Here is an 18,319-nt window from a genome sequence, read left to right as displayed (position 1 = left end):
GTAAAGTCTGCTTATCTCCTTGGCATCATAATTATAAATAATTGGCATCATGTATTCTGCAAGCTTTAACAAGTTCTCATTTTTAGATTTAAGATGATAAAGTTCATCTTTCCTATTGTTCTCATTCACGGTCTTAATAGCTTGCAGCAGGCACTGAGAGACAGAGAAACACTCGCTGCTCCTGCAGTCTACTATGACACAAACTTTGTTATCTTCTTCTCCTCCCTCCTTTATTACTATGGTCGTTCAGCCCCACCTCCAGGTGCCCTAATATGGGGGCATATCTCTACCCTCCAGCCAATCGGGTGGCTGCATGCATCCCTCCTCGAGATGGGGCACTGGCCAGGCCTGAGCTTTCAGTGAGGGGAGCAACAGGCTGGCTGGTGACAAGGGGCAAATGTTTAAAGCAAAGAGAGGGGGAAAAGAGAAAAAAGTACCAACAACAAATTAATGACAGCAGCCGACCAACACGAAGTGAGTGTGAAAGAGTCATAAGAACAAGAGAAGAGGACGAGCCTGAGAGTGAAGCTCTGCTTCTGTTGCTGCTGCTGCAGGTGGAGGGCCTGTCACCTTTGAGGACACGCTGAGGTTGAAAATTAAGGTAGGCTGTGTGGATGTGGTTTAATAAAGTCTGTGCTCATGCAACACTGCAGTCTGTGGATACCAGTCTGTTGCTGTGTAGGAAAATGTGCTCAAAGATGGGGAAGATTTTTGCTGGTTAGAGCAAATATGAAAGCATGTGTTCCTGATACTCTGTGTTATGGAATAGCAGCAGTGTTTTTTTTCCCTTTTTTTTGCTCTGCGTCTGTATAATTTAGCTATAAATCTGCCTGAAAACACATTGTTGTTTTTCTGAAAGGTTGGTTTAACATTTGGCAGCTCAGGAGCTGCTGAGAGCTGGGCAGAATAGTTTATGGAGCTGCATGCAGACTCCAGTTTGCTGACATTGGAGAGCATAACAATAGTGTGCTGTTTAAATGCAAAGACAGTTTTAGTAAGACAGCTGCTGCTAGTGTTTATTCCAACATGCCAGTTGCTGGTTACAAACACTCGAGTATTCACTGAGGTTTATGGTAACTATTTGCAGCATGACATGTCGTTATGCTCCAAGTTTATAAGGGAGTTTTGTCAAGAGACCCAAGAGAAATAACACTTGAAGATTAATCAGAGCACTTATTTTAACCGTGTATCTGGCAGTGCCATTTGTTCAGCCCACATAACAGAGTGCCCTCATCATAAATAAACCACTCAACATTGTAAGTAGTTTACTGCTCTTTTAAACAACTGTCAGTAAACTACTCATGTCCCAGCAAGGTTTTTTTGTAAAAACACCAAGTGACCCAGCTCCTGGTGTACGCACTAGTACGTCTTTATGCTGCAGAGCACGCAGTCATTTCCAGTAGTCCCTGTCTTAATGTTACACACAGTGACAGCTGCAGTGTGACGGTCACAGGATCTGTTTGGCCCCCAGGTCCAACTTCACCGCTTACCAGCCTGGTATGTACGCTGGCTTAAAGTGGGTACAGAGGTATCACAGCCAAAACACACCCACTCTGTGATTGAAGATCACAAACAAATAAGTCCCTCTGGATTACATAATGCATGCACTGGACATTTTTATGCGATAAAAGCTACATCTTTGACAACAACACCAAAATAGACCAGCGAAACCAGAAGGCAGATTCTTCTTTCCAGCAACATTTGCACCAGCGCCCTAAAGGTTAAAGGTTAAAATGGTTTCATTTTTCCACTGGTTTAGGTGAACACATTTACTGTGTGTGGATGTGTGTGTCCACACTGAACTGAGAATAAATGACGTCAGAAATGAAATGATGGATGATGATAGCAGTTTCCTGGCGACAGATTTTGGGTGGTGGTTGCAGTTATGGGTGGGGTCAGTTTTAGACCGGCATTTAAGGGGTCGAGTGGGGTTAAGAGCTGACGGGGTAGTTCATGGGGGAGACCTCATGAGGAAACACCACTTGACGTACATGCAGGGTGAACTTCCTCTGGTGCACGCAGAGAGCTGAGAGGATGTTACAGGAAGGAAGACTCCTGTAAACAAAAGACCTGAAAGTACACTTGTTTTGCTTTGCTTTGCTTTTCTTTGAGGCTTTATTTTAAACATGGTAAAATAACACAATAAAACATAAGGAAGGAGTGGGAAGAAGCATAAGGTTATTTAATCACACCCCATCTTCAATATTTAGTAACTTTACTTCCTGTTTTTTTCCTTCTCGCTCATAAATCCTTGTTTACATTCTTCTTTCTATAAATTTATTGTATAAGCCCAATAACACACCAAAAAGACGCACAGATAGAAATAGGTATGCATAGATACGCACACTTATAAATACATATACATGCACATGTATCTATATATACATAAAAAAAATCAAAAATAGAAAATAAGTATAAATAATTGGTGAGACATCCAATCAAAACCTTTCTTTGTTCCTTCCTTCCCTGCAAAAACTACCTCTACTATTTTACGTCTTTCTAAACTGTGTCAGTTTGTTCAAATTATAAGATGCTTATAGTTTGTGTGTTTTATCCTAAGCTAACCTGAGCCGTGACTGTCTTTCACTATGTGAAAATTCAATCGTTTAAAATAAAACCAAACTTCTGTTTATAAGAGGCATTTCCTGTCCAGAGGCTAACGCCTCCGGGTGTGCCTTGTTTTGCCCATCTGATGTCTCAAAGGGGCAGGAAACACACTGGGATCTATCTCTCTCATCTTCAATGGTTTGGACATGATGCTGTTTGCTTGGTGCTTTTATCTAAAGTGGCGCACGGCGGCAACACTTCCGAAATTTGCAGTTGGAAAAGACCCGGTGGGAGTCGGGGCCACCCGTGGTTTAGAGGCCACTGAGCTCCACAGTTTCTGTCTTCTTATTCAAACAGGACAGCACATAGTCACCCAATCACAGTGCATTTAAATTTACCTGTTGAAGACCATTTTCCCTTTTGGCTCCAGATTGTTGTAACGAATTACAGGTTTAAGATTCAGGTAATCAGTCTTTTTACAATCAATGTTCAATATCCAACAGGATAAAAAAAAGCTGGAGCATTTCTTGGGTGCTAAAATGCTAAATTGTACATTTTCCATATTGTTACCAGTAGCAAAGTCCACCACTGACGTATTCTGCAGACTTCCAGTGGAAAAGATATTATGTAACATTTAGACAGGCGATAAAATAGCTAAGCTGTAAACTAACATTTATCTGTAAATTAAAACCAGTGGAGCATCTTTCCTAAAACAATGTCCTTATTAGATTGAATGATGACAAGCCTCATTATAAACACTCCAGTGTGTATTATACTGCAGGTACTAATCCAGAGTCCCTCATAAAAACACAGAGCTGCACATATCCAAACATCAAAACTCTCTGCACGTACAAGTGCTGATATTTTAGGTGGGAAACTTTTGTTTTGAATGTGGTTGAAGTGACCCTCTCACTATAATCTGTTTAATACTGTTCACTGTTTGTTGCCAATATGTGTTTCTGGGACAGTGCTTCACTGGCTTGTGTGCAAGTTGAAATAAAATCAACGCAGTGTGGGCTTGCATGATATAACGCTAATGTATGAGCGCAACTGCAGTCACATCACTCCTCTTTGTCTGTTTGTTGCATCACTTCTAAATTGTCATATTTTGAATTTCCGATATTCCATTTTCACAAACCATTTGTTTCAAAATGAGGAATTTACGGTGTATGCAGATGACATTCAGTATAAGCATCATACATCAAGGGAGTTGGATATTATGGGAAAAAAGATATATGAAAAACATTGTATGTAACACACCCTGAACAAAAGGTATGGCATTTGTTTTAAATTACTGTTAAACATGTCAGGGAGAACTTGTACTCTTTGCCAATACTTAATTACTCACTTACATCATGCATTTCTTCTGATTTTCCACCTGCAGCTCCAACATACCAGTAGAGTCAACTCGGTATTAGAGTCCAGTACATAAGTCATGATACAGGCAAACGGAAGGTTTGTTATCACTCCCCAAGACAAACATCCGTTTCCCTAAAAACAATCGAATGAAGATTATTTCCATCTGCAGTAATTTACATTTGGCACCATGGTGCTGTTCTGGGACATCTCAGCTTCTTCCTTCACATGTGCAGAAAAATAGTGAGGACAAAATAAAGCGAACATCAGTTGCATCAGACACGAAGGAGCTGTATCGGAGGTGGGTTGCAAAGTGGCTTGTAGATTCAGAGCAAACGCTATGACATGAGACAAAACAGTGTGTTTTTTTTTTTTCTTTCTGTTCATTCGTGTGGACGGTAATGTTCTAGTGAATGTTTTTCTACATGTCCATTAGCAGTTTTGCATTTCCAGTGGTGACAAGAACAATTTTTTAAAGCACATACAGTGGTCCCTCGTTTATCACAGGAGTTAGGCTCTAAAAATAATAAAATACTAGGTGAATTATTATAGATGCTTTAAGGCTGTAAAACCCCTCACTACACACTTTTCTCAGACAGGCATGAACATTTTCACACTTTTCTCTCTTGTTTGAACACTCTCAAAGTTCAAACCTTTGTAGAAAAATAAGTTCAGTATTATAGAAGGAAACCAAAGATCAAACCCTGGTTTCAGGTTCAGAACCTGGGAATAGAGCAGCTGCGAGAGAATTCAACATCAATGAATCAATGGTACAGAAGTAGAAGAAATAAGAAGAATGAGTTGAGTAAAGTTTGAATTATCTGACTGTTTTGTTTCGCTTAGTGCGCCTTATAATCTGTTGTGCCTTATGGTCTGAAAAATACGTTAACTTCTACCTTCCTTTAGCATGTCCAGAAGTCTAAATTTTGTGCGATGGTTAGCATCTTCCTCTGCCTTTTGGGTGCTACCGCAGGCGCCTTTGATTGTGCAAAACGTTTCATCGATATTGTTGTGTTTGTTGGGGAGAAAACTTACAAACATACAGTACAGCGCTTCAGAGTCACACTGCTAGCAATCGAGGATTTATGTAAATTTGACGAGCTGAACACATTCTGTACTGTACAGGAGACACGGCATGGAGGAGATTGATTGGCTGTAGACCACTGTCAATCAGGATGCAGAACACAATGTGCTGTAAAAACACAAAGAAAAGCATGCAAAATTGCACAAAAACCACAAAAGGTGAACTGCGTTATAGCGAGGGACCACTGTACAGGTTTTTAAAAATTTGAAAGAAATTGCCCACCCCTGGTCTAAACGATCTCAGTCCACGAGGGCCGGTGTGCCTGCAGGTTTTAGATCTCACCTTGGGTCAACACACCTGAATCACATAATTAGTTCATTACCAGGCCTCTGGAGAACTTCAGGACATGTTGAGGAGCTAATTTAGCCATTTAAATCAGCTGTGTTGGTTCGAGGACACATCTAAAACCTGCAGGGACACCAGCCCTCGTGGACTGAGATTGCCCACCCCTGGTTTAGACTAAGTAGATCCACTTCAACTTCATTCATCAGGTCCGTGAACAGACTGTGTCAGAACAAACCAGTGATGCTGAATCACAGATTTCATTGTTTTCCTTTTTTTAAGAGCTGATGTTTTTTGAAGTATTTACAGTCAGTCTGGGGACTGGAATAGAAACAGCTTCCTTCCTTTGCTCTCTGTCCTAAATTTAGACCCAGTAAGTTTTGTGTTATCTGCTCAGTCTCCCACCAATTGTAAAAAAGTGTGGCGGTATTTCCTCTGTGTGTGAACTCTTGCGTAAGTGTGTGAGGAGAAAAAATATTTTTATCTAGAGTATATGTGGCCTGTGCTGATAATACTCCTCTCTAGAAATAAATCACAAACACATCCTCAGCTGTTTGTCAGGCGCTATGTAATGTGTTACGTCAAAGACATGTTATCAACTTTTTAAAGGGCAGACTTGTTTTCTTTGCGTGGACACCTGATGCTCAAGTCCAGCCGTCATTGAGCCAACTATAACATCATTAACTTGTCCGTCTTTAATAGGCTTAAAGCAGCCGCTGAACAGGATTAGAGCAGCAGGGTCAGTTTCATGAGGCTTCGTCTTTAAGGCACTGCGGGACAACAAAAACGATTCAGCTGACATCACATCATCACAATTCGTGATGGATGTCCAAACTAGTGCGAGGAATCACAGCTATCAGTCACACACTGACAGCAGACAAGCGATACTGGTTGTTCAGACAAGTGCCTTCTTGCAGCTGTACATTGTTAAAGTGATAGAAAAAGAAATCAATGGGTTGTGAGGGCAAAATGTCTAATTCAACCGCGTTTACCTGTGGTGTAAAGTGGTACATGGGTATGTGTTGAGTCGTGGTAACCTGGGGAGCTGAACTGGAGCTCAGTTCTGCATAACTCAAAACAGATATGGTGTCCCATGAATGCCCATTTATCCATTTTCTTAACTGGGTATCCAGTTCAGTGTCACGGGGTAGCTTGGAGGCTATCCCATATGTCTTTGGATGCTGATACTAAGGCTCCTACCAGCTAAACACTCTGCCCATGTACATGATTGAAAAAAATAACCATTTAAAATGCGTAAAGTAAGGTCTTGTATGAGTTGGTGTGAATGGGTTAATACTGTTCCTAGTGTTGGACAGCAGTCCCCAACCTTTTTTGCGCTACGGACCGGTTTATGTCCGACAATATTTTCACGGACCAGCCTTTAAGGTGTCGCGGATAAATACAACAAAATAAAACCAGTACTGGTACCCAAAAAAAGAAGATTTATTCATAAAATACACACGAAAGACCCAGGGAAATCCCAGGGACATCATAGAACACCCATTAAATCCTAGTCCATCTAACTAAGCCTTGGAAGTAAATGCTAAAGATGCTTATGTGGTATTTTAGGAATCTTCCGGCAAGGCTTTTGATTTTGGGCAAAACCTTTCTAAAAGCCAGTCGTTTATTTTAGCCAGTCTTTGCTTCAGAAACAGGCGTGAACCTCTCCCACACATGTCAGTGGAGCAGTGTGACTGGTTGATGTGTGGTCCGTGTTAAGCGTTAAGAGTGGAACAACTATCTTTGCAGTTGCAGAATTCTCCCACAGATTTCTACTAAGGACTTTTTTTTAAGTTTAATGTCTCCCACTCCCATAATGTCCCAACTTTGTTCATTTAATGTTCTGGAACAAATGTAGGTGCAGAAAGTCTAATCCTTAAATATTAAAAAAAAAGCTGGAGGGTTTTAAAATATGTGAAAATCAGGCAGCAGGGTGTCAGAGAGCTCAGCATCACTGTCGTCCAAATGTTTACATGTACCATGGCTAATATGGAAAGCAGTTCTTTTCTCTATCACTGGAGTTCACAGACCATTAGACACATTTGTTTAAAAGATTTGTCCAGCAAATCACTCACTTCCGTACTGTGTGGACTCCAAAGCCAGAAAAGCTGTGACGAACAAAACTAACTCCTTGCTCTCCTTGCAGCTCACTGACAGTTAAACTGAAAGAATGGATAATCTCAGGAGGTGATTGGGGTCAATATATTTTACTGAAATGATTACTTCACAAACAACACAATACCACTGCATTTTAAGGGACATGAGAATTTGTTGCTTCTTTAATGCAAACACTAGAAAACTAGAAAAATAGTTCCGGTATCTTTCTCTGAGAGGACATCTCTCTTATTAGTGTGAATACTTGATCATATTGGTGCAACAGGTAAAGACGAACCAAGTAACGCTCTCCATTCAGGAAAGGCTGCATCTATCCCCCAGAGTTTTTACTGCGCACTGACCTGCAGTGACATAGAAATGTTGCAGAGCTGTAGTTAGCATATAAATCCACTTAATCCCAGCATACTTTGATAAACACTGCATAACGATTTACATGTGAAACTGGCAAAGAAGCTTTTTGCCCAAACTTAGCAGTGAAGCTGTGAAGTACTGTCAGGCCCCGTTTAAGTTTCTTTCCACTCTGACTTCATAAATAAACCCACCCACACCATCAAATCTACTTTAGACAACTTAATCCAGCTCCTGTTTGGCAAAATGCAGAGTGGCTGACAGCAGCAACGCACTCTTTGGCTTTCAAGTTTTTCCTCAGATTCAGGGCCCATCGTAAAAACAGTCAGGCACCAAGGAATAAGACTATTAAATACATATTACTGTATCTGTCTTGGACATGTTGCTTAGAAATTATACGACTGTACACGTTTGGGCTTAATTGTAACCTCCTGGATATTTTGTAAATACACAAGTACATCTCTCAGCTGGCTTGGGAAGATCTTTGTTTCCCTCCAGACGAGCTTTACAAGCTGATCAGGGAGAGGGAGGTCTTGGGGTCTTTCTTTAGAGTGCTAGCTCCACCACCCAGACCCGGATGTGTGGTGGAGGCAGAATGGGAGTAAATGTATGGATGGACAATAGTTTGAAATAAGACAAGCTCTCCCAGGTTTAACTAAGAAACTGTGACTCTGTGCATATACAGGCAAAGTTTTTTGGCCACCTTTTTCAGGTTTAATTTAAGGAAGTATTTCCTGTTCATTTTGTTTTCACTCACTTCAGAAGCTTTAAACATTCACTTCATACCTCAGGCCATCTGCGCTAAAGGTCAGGGACTCGAAATTTTAAATAAACTGCCTGAAAATTCACCAGAATACAGAAAACACCAGACCACCTGCATAATGTGCATCTCCAAATTCAAAGCTGTGGCCATGATTACATTTACATGTTGTTTTTTAAAAAATGCATTACAGTTTCATTATGCTCTCTGTGTGTTGTCTTCACTTCAGTGGCCGTGAAATCAACAGTGTAGAGAGGAGATGAGTGTGAAGGAGAACCGTACACACATGCTTAGTCTTAACCAGGAGAGTTATCCCTGAATGGCTTCCAGCCGCTGTTATAATGTTGAACATTTCCCGCTGGCCCGAGGGTTGTTCTGGCCTGTAGTTTTCAATTTCAAGAAATGATTGTACCTGAAGTTTTAGAACGCTTCAGTATGTTTGATGGTTTGCTTGTTAATGCAATCATTAATATTTCCACCTCATCTGTGTAGGCAGATTGGTTTGTGTGACTGGTCTGTGTGCTGAGCCTCGTATATTTGTGTGAGCTACAGCAAACACACTGATCCGCTTTAACCTTTTCCTCTCGTAGTTTTAAGTAGAAATGTAGAAGTCTTCTGGGAACCCAAAAAAGGGTAACAGAGGGTTAGACTGCAAAACCGGCAGTCTGGTAGTTTACAGGAACACAGTGGTCTGGAGATGAGTCAAATTCCCAGCCTGGGCTGTTGTTTCAGTCCATACCCTGTGATATGAAAAATGAAAGTTTTTCTGCCTTGAGGAAAAATAAAAGAGTGGATCCTGTGATGCAGCAGAATAGTTATTTACACGAACGAGCAGTAAGTATGGTTGCAATACTTGCAGTTATAACTAAACGAATACAGTTACAATACTACAAAGCTGCTTTACCCGTGCACACCCTGGCCTGTTTTATGTACCGGTAAATATTACTTTAATGCTTTGTAGAACACTGTTAAAAGAGGCTAATTTTCATATTTTTATGAGTTCCACAGATTTTCAAAGTCCTAATCAAGGAAGTTTTCTCCCAAAGAAAACAGGTCTTCTAAACTGCCCCAGATAGCTTTTCTTTTTTTTTTTGCAGTCCACATTTTTCTTGATTTATCTGCACCACTATGTACCAATTTTACATAATATCCACCTAGCGGGTATCATGCAAAGTAGTTTGGCACTCCCTCAAAAATGAATGAACAGCTGCCATGCAGTCTCCCTCTGCAGTACTGCTTTTGCCAACTGTAATCTTTCTCAGGGACAACCAAAGCATAGAGATGCTGTTATTGGCTGTGACATTGGACACACGAGTCTTCATGCACTCCCGACCCCTGAGAGGGTGAACATCCAGCATCTTATTGTTATTTTTGATTGCAGCAGTGGTTAGCTTTAAATATATTCCCACTGGCCATAGTTGCATTAAAATTGAAAGGATGAGGGTCAGTCAACATTTTGGGAATCAGTTTGAAACCAGTAAACAGCCATACTCTGTTAGTTGTTTGTTAGTTCCTGTGTTTTCAGGTCACGTTTTTGTGTTATTTACTGCAAATTATACTCGGCTGCCTTTCTGAACACTTCCTGATGGTATGTAAAGGATCCTTTTGCTCACCCTCCAGGTCCTCAGCATGTTTCATGAAACTCTGCTCAGTAATTTCCTTGTAATTCTGCTGATATTGCTCCAACTAGACTCACGTTGGCAGAAAAACTAATAATCAGAAAGTAATTTGTGTGAATTACTATGAAAAATATGAAAATAAAACTGCACCGTGTAACGCCTTAATGCCTGAACGAGTTGGTTCTGGTTCTTATACATAGGGGATACATAGCTGAACTCCAGGGTGTCGTCACCCGAAAGCTGGCATCAAGGCGACTGCATAAATCGAGTGTTATGTCTCTATTTTGCCTGGTTGTTTACTAATCAGAGCAGCAGCAAAGAGGCAATCAAGCAGTGATGTAGTCAGGTATGAGGAATGATACTTTTCTAACATCCTCTTTTCATTGAAGGAAGTTTTAAACTGTGGGTAAAAATACCTCCCACTTCACTACTTTACACCTACACATGCTGGGGTGTCTGTGGGGCAGTCGTGAGGCGTGTGGGGGCCTGCAGATGTGAGTCTGATCTATAATAAGACCACTCTGTGAGGCATTTCAAATCTTCTCCTCCTCCTCCACTGCCATGCCTCCATTCCTTAGCTCCATCCAGGGAGTGCCACCTCCTCCACCTGTTGCTGTCCATCTGCAGCACAGAGCTGCAGTTTAAAGCTGCTGTAGGTGAAAACCTACACAAGCCTAACCATCCCCAGTCATCTGCATGTTTACACTTTCACTGTAATATTCTCACCTGAAAATGTTTCTTCACTTTTCTAATTTCACAGATCAGGAAATGTAAAAATGTGTTTTAAGTGTCTTTTATTTTTATTTCGTTTATTACCGTTTCAATAATTGAACAGATTTCTATATAGTTTGTATATACATTTAAAAATTACATCATTCTCTGGAAATTTCTGTCTCCGTTATGCCTACTTTAGTTTAATAAAACATTTCAGTAACAACTGCCCATTTAGACTCTGACGCCACTTATGGGCCATTAGTACAGCAGTGCAGTGGGTACACCTCCTACTGCCGCTGCACTTGATAAATAGTCCCTCTCAGTAGCACAAAAACAAGTCAGAAAGGGTTAGAATATCCTAAATAAAAATATTCTGTTTCTAAAGATCATATTTTGTCTTTAGTCTGTGTCTGATTTTAAGTTTAAACTATATTCAAATGCACGTGAAAACACCGGAGAGTGAAAACATCTTATTCCAGAGCTCAGTGTCTAAAAGTAGATCGTTATTCTTTAGATAATTGTCTTAAAACCTTGAAGAATAAACATGTGTGAGGGCGAGGTCTCTGTCTCTACTAGAGCACCATTCAGTGAATTAGCAGGTACTCTGGGATGGTTCTGATGTCTCCGCGGATCTTTTAAAAGCATCAGTCTCTTCAAAATGTTGTTCTGTTCCATCAATTCGTGCCCCTGCTCCTCCGTGACTGATACACTGACGGCTGGGATGCAGCGAATGTATGTTATGTGTTCCTGTGACCCGCTAGACACCAGATACCCCCTACCCACCCAAACAGGCACGGCATCCACGCTGACACCACACGCCCAAACACACACACTCAAATTCACACACACACGCACATAGCTGAGCTGAGGCACCGAAAAGTAACCACATGATTGCAGAGAAACAGAGGTGATTCCTGCAGACTTGTGCTGTTGTTGGCAAGTCCATGAATTCAAGAACGTTCTTAAAAATATTTCCAACAAACCAAACTTTGTCCAGGAGATGCACTGTGCACAGGGGCAAAATATTAGCCCACTTCCTGATTTCTTAGTTTATTTGTTTCTTCCATATTTGTCTCACTTAAATGTTTCAGATCATCAAAGTAATCTTAACATGAGTGAATACAGTGTGGGAACAAAAACTAATCAAACCTACCTGACCCTCCTTCAATCATTAATTGACTCTGATTAGCAACAGCTTTTGCAAAGCTGAGACAAATTTCTCTAGCCACACTTAAAGAGAACATGTCTGACAAATTAAAAGGAGTCTAAAAGACCTCAAAAAGCAACACACCGTGCCGTGATCTAAAGAAACTCAGAGTTACAAAACCATTTCTAAGGCGAACCATAGTGAGAGGTTTCATCCACAACTTGGAACAGCGGTGAGCTTTCCTAGGAGTGGCTGGCCTACCAAAATTTCAAAAATAGTGCATTGACAAGTCAGCCCAGAATAACTTGTAAAGAACTGCAGGCCTTACATGCTCCAGTTAAGGTCACAGTTCATGATTCAACAATAAGAAAAAGACTTGGCAAAAATGGCATCCATGAGAGAGTTCAGAGGAGAAGATCATTGCTACCAAAAAGAACAAAGGCACATCTCACGTTTGTTAAAAGGACTCTGTAGACTAATGGGACAAAAGTTGAACTATTTAGAAGATTTGATTCCCGTTTTATCTGGTGTAAAACTAACAAAGTATCTCAAAAAGAGATCATCACACCAACAGTCAAACTTGTGGGCGCCAGTGATGTTCTGGAAGTGCTTTGCTGCTTCATGACCTGGACCATATGTCATAATTGATGGAACCATAAAATCTGCTCTGTACCAGAAAATCCGGAAGGAAAATGTTCGGGCATCAGTTTGTGCCGTGAAGCTCAAGAGCACTTGGATTATACAGCAGGACAATGATCCGAAACACGCCAAGATCGTTTTGAAAGTCTGGATTTATCCAATTGAACAGCTTTGGCATGACTTTAAACAGACTGTTCATGCTGAAAAAGCTTCCAATATTGCGAATGCCTGATTGCACTTCTTGCTGCCAAGGGTGGTACTTTAGGCACTTTTTCACATAGGGTCAGCCAAGTTACACTGGATAAACAGAAAGGTTCAGGATGCACAAGGTTGAGACAAGCAGTGGAAGTATTCTTGCCTTGATCAATCCTCATTGTAAAACACGCACAAACCTAAACCTGTATTTTACTATTTGACCTACAAACAGCTTGATTTGTCATGCTTGTATCTGCACTGCAGTCTCTAGGACATCGCCTTTGTTTAATGAAGTTCATTTGTGCCATGTGAACAGTTTATATAACTCAAAAACCAAGAAACGCTGCACTCTCATAGGCTAGAAGCTTGCAGTGTCACATGAAAAAAAATGCCCTGCTTTATCATCCATTTTAACTCTTGTGGTGAGTAGAGTCAGACAGTGCACCTGTAAGGAGGTCAGTTCTTTCCTACCATTATTCCAAACTTTGCATATTGCCACTGCGGTAGTATAATTTTATCAGCCTTCAGGGAGCATAGTGGTGTGCATCACCTCGGAGCAGCTGCTGACATGAAAAGTTACCAAAAGAAACAATTTTGGCATTTTAGTATTTCTACAGAATATTTATAAGACACTAGTTTAGGCTTGTTGGGACCACTGGTTTCCTAAAGGTGTGAATGGACAGTTTGTGCAGATGGCTGGGCTCGGGCAGTCAGTGCAGAGCAATAACTGAGACTATGGAAAGAATGTAAACCCTTCCAGAAGCTTCAGACTGACAGCTGTGTCACTATATCAGAGCCTCTAACTCCATATACTTAAACCTGACATGAATACCAGATGTTCATTTTCTCAAGAGCACTACCGGGGCTAATTTACTGTTACATGATGCTGTTATATTTCGATGGCATGTGAATAGTGACTGGTGTCCTGCTGTCTTAAAGAAAGTGCTTTATGTCACCAAATGTCCACTGAAACAACAATTACTAGGCGTCTTTTGTTCTAGTTTTATTCTGCTCTTTTTGCTGGGCAAATTTTCCCAAGTATCCGCCCTTTCATTGCTTTTGATTTATACATGAAAATGAACTCACATCTGAACCATCTTCATTTTTTTTCTAACGAAACTTGAGGTAATTGCACAATTGCATTCTTCCTTGTTTATCTTCTTTCAAATGCAGGAAAATGGGCTGAATAAATTCAGGAAATGTCCTTCCACTCTCATTCCTTATGCCGCTCAACAAATCACTAACATGCTCCGTATCTAAAGATAATACCAAAGACATTCTGTTCATCACTGATTGATGATCAATGAATTAACAAATTAACAAATTAACAATGAGTGGTTTTCTTTTAATGTTTTAGACCGAGACCAAGAGGACAGCCATGTTTTCAACCAGACCAGAGATCCAGCCGTAAGTGCACAGCCTTCTTCCTGCTCACGCAAACATACCCATAAGTCATGTTACAGGTGTTACAGAGAAAATGTTTGATACGAACAGTACCAAGAGTTACCTGCATGAATGAAATTTGGAATTTACTCTAAACAAGGTGTATGTAAAAACTGAGCTCTCACTTTAAAATGTGCAGATCTGCACATAAACAACCAAACAAAAGCTAAACTATCTTGGTGCATGCAGAAACTACGTTCAGCTTTTTCGACAGCTTGAATAAAAATAGATAAAAGGAGACAAATGCATCGTTCAAATCCAAAATTTCATCCGTAGTCTGTAGATCCGAGTCTGTGAGTGCAGAATTCACACAGATGTCATGGAATCTGGACTTTAGATATCTACTGCTCCGTCATTTGAGACGAAATGCAACTAAGTCTGTTCTTGTGCACAAAGGTCTCAAAAAGGTTTAAGAAACCCGTACCAGACTTTCTTTAGATCTTGGCATAAATTCATGAACTATTAAAAATACAGAGCTGAGATTCAAGAAATTTAAACAGATTATTCCCTAATCAGTGGCAAATAATCTCATACATAAATGTTATTGTGATTTTAAAGTTTTATAGATTTTTAGGCATGATAAATATAAGGAATATTCACTTCTCCATTAGACAGTTTTGGGTTGTTGGTTTTTTTTATACCCTTTTCTTGCTTTCTGTCCACAATGTCGATGATCATGTGAAACATGGCCACCAGAAACTCAAACATTAAGTAAAAAAATTAATAATTCAGACTCCACCAAATGCTCAGTTTCATGCATTTTTTTCTGCTTTTGGATTTGTATGATGTCACAGTGAAGGCATGTGGTCATATCAGGCAAACAGCTGTGGCTGTCACCACAGATGTCCCGCCCACCTGCCATTTAAACCCTCTGTTTACAAGAAGCAGCAAATCAGAAGAAAGCTGACCTTAAAAAGGAAACCAAGGAATCAGTCTTAAATAAATAATGATGATTTTGCACAAAAAAATCATGCAATGCTACTTTTTGTCCAACAACAAAAATCTGATACTGGAAATGAGCTGAAGAGGTCGCCTTTAGATTACAACATAAAAAACAAAAATGTAATTTTTCAATGTCAATTGAGTATATTACATTTTAATTAAGTAACTGCAGTGTTTGACCAAGAATCAACTGTTTGCTTATCCCAATACACAAAGAAAAAAGTTGAGCAATTTCCATTTGACTGTATATAATAATAATAATAATAATAATAATAATAATAATAATAATAATAATAATAATAATAACAATGATTCTGTAACTATAAAAAACATGCAGCATTTCATCTCTAAGTACCCAGAGGACACTTTCAGTCAGTGGAGCGATTCTTTTATGCGACTGCTGTTTAAGTGAAACGAGCGTCGACAGACGTGACTGTTTGTCATGTTGCGCAGCCGTGTATTATACTGTGGCTGTTCATTTGCTCTAATCAAATCTATTTTAAATGTAGTGCATTATTGCAATTTATGAAGCGAGCTGCACATTATCTCTGGTGGCGTAGCACCTCATAAACAGAGCACTAAGTCATTACAGCTTTAAGTTTTATGCCTGCTGACTGCTGTGTTTCTGTGAGAGGAAATGTGTGTATTTATGTATCTGTGAACAAGCAGCTTGCGGGGTGAGCACTAAAGACATGAGCATGGTAAGACAGCTTTCAGGAATATTACATTTGGTAAGCAAAATGGTTTCAAACTGAATTCTTCTAATGGGAACAATTATAAGATCTATTATCACAGGCATTCAGCTTTCACTGTGTGCTGGGAATTTATAGTTTGTGTCAGAGGTTACACTGTCAAAGTGTTGGAACATAATGTTTTGACAAGATCATCTGTGCAAGAGTTCATGTCACAAGCAGAGGAAGGAGATATAGGAGGGTTGGACATGGTGTGCTTCCTCTAGAAAAGGGGGCGAGAGGTAAATGCCCCCTTTTTTAACTTTGACTTAGTCTAAAATTAGTCTTGGGGAGAAACACTGTTTCAGTCCAGGAAAAAATATTATTTGCAAATTAGAGGCAGCAGCAGAATAACAACAACGGTAGCTTACATTTTTTCACATCTGGGAGATTCCCAGTACAGTTTTCCTCTGTTAAACCGCTTCACTGGAGCAGCAGAGAAAGAAATGTCAATATGTGTTAAAATTTAAAACATACGTCTCCCTGTTCTTAAGATTTTTCCCACAGCTTCCACTGCAGAGCTGTTCACAGGGCCAAAATAATCTTATTAATTGAGTTAAAGGGTAAAACCACCAGAAACTGCTGCCTCACGCGCTCAAACATCTCACTTTCTGTTGTCTGGGCAGGTAAAAGATAAGAGGCGGTCACCCCCGTCTTCCAGATCCCCCTCCGCCCCCCAGCGCAACCCTCACCACAGCGGCTCCACAGAGGAACAGGAGAGCCCTGAGAGAGTGGTGAGACACAGAAAATGACCTGCAGTGATAGGATGCACATGAAGGTTTCATGCATAAACTGAGTTTTACTGCCATGCATCCATATGTCAGAATAAAGGTGTTTACAAATCTAATTGTCAATAAAGGAAAAAAAAAGGTTGTCTGAAAAGCAACAGCGCTGACAAATCATCTTTTTCGTCCATCTTTCATAAAAGGTAAAAACCTTGGGTCATTTTAAAGTGTATCTGAAAAGACTTTTAGGTAATCCATCTTTTTGTGATCAGTATAATAACAAATGCCACTTCCTACCAGGCAATATCTTACACTAGCTTTATGAATTTTACAGAATTGGTCTTTACCGTACAAAATAACATACCTTGCAGTAATTGCTGTTGTGATGGGGCACTATATAAATAAAAATAAATTGAATTAAATTTGGTTAGGGGGAATTGATTTACCTTTGGAGCCAGCCTCTAGTGGCTGCTGAAGGAACTGACAGCCATTTAAATATTAACGTTTTTCAGCTGTGGAGCTTTCTGTGTGTGTAAAGGGTTCTGATCAGTCATGTAAATATCAGATTCTCAGTGCTAGTGTTATAAATTTAACCAAAAAAACAAAAAATCTTTATTTATTTAGCTTATACACAGTATCAGTTTAGTTAGTTTTTGCTTTATTTCAGTTAAGTAACACTAATTTTATTAGCTAGGTTCATATTTATTTATGATTTCCTTGATTTGGGTCAAAGCCATCGCAGCTCCACTCACGTTCAGAAAATGTCTATTTAAAAAAAACGATGTTGGTATATGGATATATTCAGAGCAGAGCGGTGACTGACCTCCTGACCTGGACACTAACCAGGACCATTCAAACTGGAATACAATAGCCCGGGACAGATATGCTGAGGTCATTGTCCCACACGTAAACAAGCTCTCATTTCTCCCAGCTCAGCAGGAATGTCACTCCACAGTCTTTTCACGCGGCAGCAGGTGACCGCCAGCCGCAAAATGAACAACAAAATGTCTAAATATGATGAAGCTGAAGTGACAGTGCAGGTGCTGGGACTCTGTAAACACCCCAACACACAAACTAGAATGTTAGCAACTTTAGGAGGAGGACTTTTAGGAGGATTTCGCAAAAGGCGGTTGCTGTTGGATGGGACCAGACAGTAACACATACTGGTTGCAGTTATTTTGTGCTCATTTGTCTGCATTGCTGAATGGGATTTATCTTGTTATCATGTGGGAACAACAACAGCTGGAAGGACAGGGGGGGCGGGATCAATTAGCCAAAATTATTTGAATATTAGCTAGGTGATATTTTTAGTTACATGGTTAAATATGTAGTTTGAACAATGCATGTAATTAAAATTCAGTTCTTATTTTTCACATTTAGATGTGTAATGTTGTAAATTTGCATTCTTATGTAATTATCAATTAACAAGACAGTCTATACAAAAACAAAAGTGGGTGCCTTATAACAAATGTATCCAATTAATCAAGTTTTTTTTTATTTAAAATGTCATTGATTTTAAGTTTATTTTCCTTGATTACCATCTACAGGTATTACACTAAATAATAATATTAGTTATCTTTTAGCTTTCAGTTATTTTACAGTTTTGTCCTTTATTTTTTCCAAAGGCTTGAAAGTAACACAATAAACTGCTGAAAATATATCTATTTTTATC

The 18,319-nt window shown here is 39.8% G+C and overlaps 1 long non-coding RNA gene across 1 annotated transcript; it reads left to right on the top strand.

Moving 5' to 3' along the window:
* The first annotated feature begins 323 nt into the window (after window positions 1-323).
* Window positions 324-18,162, top strand: LOC120737260. The gene is made up of 3 exons (XR_005696707.1): window positions 324-601; window positions 14,164-14,213; window positions 16,549-18,162. It is a non-coding gene; the product is annotated as an uncharacterized LOC120737260 (long non-coding RNA).
* The last annotated feature ends 157 nt before the right edge of the window (window positions 18,163-18,319 follow it).

The sequence above is a fragment of the Simochromis diagramma genome, unplaced genomic scaffold (assembly GCF_900408965.1).
Source record: "Simochromis diagramma unplaced genomic scaffold, fSimDia1.1 OVJJ01000463.1, whole genome shotgun sequence".
Classification (NCBI taxonomy): Eukaryota; Metazoa; Chordata; class Actinopteri; order Cichliformes; family Cichlidae; genus Simochromis; species Simochromis diagramma.
Note: the sequence above shows the minus strand (reverse complement) of the source record. Positions and strands in the feature narration are given on the sequence as shown.